The sequence below is a fragment of the Triticum dicoccoides genome, chromosome 3B (genome assembly GCF_002162155.2).
Source record: "Triticum dicoccoides isolate Atlit2015 ecotype Zavitan chromosome 3B, WEW_v2.0, whole genome shotgun sequence".
Lineage (NCBI taxonomy): Eukaryota > Viridiplantae > Streptophyta > Magnoliopsida > Poales > Poaceae > Triticum > Triticum dicoccoides.
The window spans coordinates 342903305-342907611 of record NC_041385.1 but is presented as its reverse complement, the minus strand read 5'-3'; positions in this window follow the sequence as shown (position 1 = coordinate 342907611).

Sequence of the window (4307 nt, the reverse complement as noted above, 5' to 3'; positions counted from 1 at the left end):
TAAAACCGTTTGTATAGCACCGACACGTACCAGTGTGAATAGATATTTAAGTAAGCATCACATCAAAGTATGGTATGATCAAGCACAAAGTAACCTAATCTCATACATGCATCAAACAAAAGTATCTCAAAGTAGCATGAAACTCAAGAAACCAAATGAGAAAAGGTAAAAACACTCTCTCTCGAAGCTAATGATCTATACCAATTCTCCCCCTTTGGTAACAAGTACCAAAAAGTTCGAAGAAGTATAGAGCTAATCGTCGCTCTAGGCTCGATCTCCGGTAGCTCCTCGTGGTGAAGTCCTCTGACTTGCAGCGTCGGTGTGCACAGACGGCAGAGTGGAGAGAAGAGTTTCTGCAAAGATCTCTGCTGAAGTCTGATGAGCTGGAGGTGTGGACACAATAGGAGGCACTGAAGGAGCAACCGTAGATGCACCAGCCGGAGCTGAGACCGTGGCTCTGGAAGTGACTAGTATTGTTGTTGATCTGGGCATAGTATGGAACTGAGTGGTAATGGGAAGACATGTGCCATGGTGCTCATCATCATCACTGGATTGTGCCTTGGCTTCATCCAGCTCTTTTTCAGTCTCTCTCAGTGGTGGTCTGCATCTCTGTAACCTTGATGTCCAGATCATAGAACTTCGCCTCAATAATCCTCTCAAGACTCTCGTGGTTCTGTGTGAGGTCAGCCAAACTCTGCTCGATCCCCTGAGTAGCTTGAAGGAGATAGTTCATTTGACCAGTCTTGGTTTTGAGCAATGGTGCAGTGGGAGCACTTGGCTCGGCAGTCCTAGAAGCCTACACATCCGATACAGTGGCCAAAACCTGGGTAAATCTCTCGTGTAGATTGTTGATTATGCTCTTTGTGCTTGTTGATCTCCCAAGTCAAACCACAAAGGGGCCTTTGCTGGTCCCATAGTTCGTTGTACACATGACATCTTTGGTGTGCCAGGCAGGGGGATAGCTTGCACGAACCTGATTCAACAATCTACGCGTCAGTTTCATCATCTGCATTGTCATGGCACCCAAGAAGAAGGGTGCGACGGTGGGTGCTCCGTCTACGTCCAAGCTACCGACGCCAACGCCTACGCATACGGGTGGCGGTGGAGGAGGCGACGGAGGAGGCGGGGGCGCAGAACAACGGTCACGATGCTCTAGCGACCCAAGCCAGGTGAGCGGCATCGTCCGAAGCGGGATGAGCAGGAATCCAGCTGTTGCCACGTCTAAGACGGAGCAACGAAGCCTACGGGCGGTGCAACGGCCTCCAAAGACGTTTCAGTGACATCCAAGACTCCCAGACCGGTGCACACGCCACGACCATCTCATGTCATGTGCGACGAGCAGCACCACGCCGTCGGTGGCTCCAGACACCGCCATGGCAAAGCCCGTACACATCATTCTCAAGATGTGTGGGGCCAACACCCACACAAGACTGTCGGCAAATAGGCCATGGCTGCAGGGGCGGGTGATACGTCTCCAACGTATCTATAATTTTTGATTGTTCCATGCTATTATATTATCTGTTTTGGATGTTTAATGGGCTTTAATATGATCTTTTATATTCTTTTTGGGACTAACCTATTAATCGAAGGCCCAGTGCCAGTTTCTGTTTTTTTCTCTATTTTAGAGTTTTGCAGAAAAGGAATACCAAACGGAGTCCAAACGGAATGAAACCTTCATGATGATCTTCCTTGGATCGAAAGCAAACTAGAAGACTTGGAGATGAAGTCGGAGAGGCAGTGAGGCGGTCACGAGGCAGGAGGGCGCGCCTAGGAGGGTAGGCATGCCCCCACCCTCGTGGGCCCCTTGTAGCTCCCCTGACCTAGTTCCTTTGCATATATATACTCCTATACCCTAAAGACATCAAGGGGAGCCACGAAACCACTTTTCCACCGCCGCAACCTTCTGTACCCGTGAGATCCCATCTTGGGGCCTTTTCTGGCCATCTGCCGGAGGGGGATTCAAGCACAGAGGGCTTCTACATCAACACCATTACCTCTTTGATGAAGCGTGAGTAGTTTACCACAGACCTTCGGGTCCATAGTTATTAGCTAGATGGCTTCTTCTCTCTCTTTGATTCTCAATAAAAGTTCTCCTCGATGTTCTTGGAGATCTATTCGATGTAATATTCTTTTGCAGTGTGTTTGCTGAGATCCGATGAATTGTGGATTTATGAACACGATTATCTATGAATATTATTTGGTTCTTCTATGGATTCTTATATGCATGATTTGATATCTTTGCAAGTCTCTTCGAATTATTGGTTTAGTTTGGCCTACTAGATTGATCTTTCTTGCAATAGGAGAAGCGCTTAGCTTTGGGTTCAATCTTGCGGTGTCCTTACCCAATGACAGTAAGGGCAACAAGGCACGTATTGTATTGTTGCCATTGAGGATAAAAAGATGGGGTTTTCATCATATTGCTTGAGTTAATTCCTGTACATCATGTCATCTTGCTTAATGCGTTACTCCGTTCTTTATGAACTTAATACTCTAGATGCATGCTGAATAGCGATCGATGTGTGGAGTAATAGTAGTAGATGCAGGCAGGAGTCGGTCTACTTGACACGGACGTGATGCCTATGTTCATGATCATTGCCTTAGATGTCGTCATAATTATGCGCTTTTCTATCAATTGATCGACAGTAACTTGTTCACCCACCGTAATATATGCTATCTTGAGAGAAGCCACTGGTGAAACCTATGGCCTGCGGGTCTTTTTTCCATATTATTGAGTCTCGTTTACATCTTGCTAGTTTCCGATCTACTGTTTTGCAATCTTTACTTTCCAATCTATAAACCAAAAATACCAAAAATATTTACTTCACCGTTTATCTATCTCTATCAGATCTCACTTTTACGAGTGACCGTAAAGGGATTGACAACCCCTTTATCGCGTTGGTTGCAAGTTCTTGATTGTTTGTGCAGGTATTTGGTGACTTGTGCGTCGTCTCCTACTGGATTGATACCTTGGTTCTCAAAACTGAGGGAAATACTTACGCTACTTTGCTGCATCACCCTTTCCTCTTCAAGGGAAAACCAACACAAGCTCAAGATGTAGCAAGAAGGATTTCTAGCGCCGTTGACGGGGAGATCTACGCCAAGTCAAGCCATACCATGTACCCATCATAAACTCTTCTCCCTTGCATTACATTATTCTCCATTCGCCTCTCGTTTTCCTCTCCCCCACTTCTAAAACGATTTTCGAAAACCTTTGCCTTTTCTTCGCCCCTCTTCTGTTCGTCTCTTTTCGCTTGCTTCTTATGTGCTTGTGTGTTGGATTGATTGCTTGTCATGATGGCTCAAGATAATACAGAATTGTGTGACTTTTCCAATACCAACAACAATGATTTTATTAGCACTCCGATTGCTCCTACTACCAATGCTGAATCTTGTGAAGTTAATGCCGCTTTGTTGAATCTTATTATTGAAGATCAATTTTCTGGCCTTCCTAGTGAAGATGCCGCATTCCATCTAAACAACTTCGTTGATTTGTGCGATATGCAAAAGAAGAAAGATATGGATAATGATATCATTAAATTGAAGCTATTTTGGTTTTCGCTTAGAGATCGTGCTAAAACTTGGTTCTAATCTTTGCCTAAAAATAGTATTGATTCATGGAATAAGTGCAAAGATGCTTTTATCTCTAAGTCGTTTCCTCCCGCTAAGATCATCTCCCGTAGGAACGATATTATGAATTTTAAGCAACTTGATCATGAGCATGTTGCACAAGCTTGGGAGAGGATGAAATTAATGATACGTAATGCCCTACACATGGTTTGAATTTGTGGATGATTATACAAAAAATTATGCCGGATTGAATTTCGCTTCTAGAAATCTTTTAGATTCGGCCGCGGGAGGCACTTTTATGGAAATCACTTTAGTATAAGCTACTAAACTCCTAGATAATATTATGGTTAATTATTCTCAATGGCACACTGAAAGATCCACTAGTAAAAAAGTCCATGTGATTGAAGAGATTAATGTTTTGAGTGGAAAGATCGATGAACTTATGAAATTATTTGCTAATAAAAGTGTTTCTTCTGATCCTAATGATATGCCTTTGTCCACTTTGATTGAGAATAATAATGAATCTATGGATGTGAATTTTGTTGGTAGGAACAATTTTGGTAACAACGCGTATAGAGGAAATTTTAAACCTAGACCATTTCCTAGTAATTCCTCTAATAATTATGGTAATTCGTACAACAATTCTGATGGAAATTTTAATAAGATGCCCTCTGATTTTGAGAATAGTGTTAAAGAATTTATGAGTTTGCAAAAGAATTTCAATGCTTTGATTGAAGAAA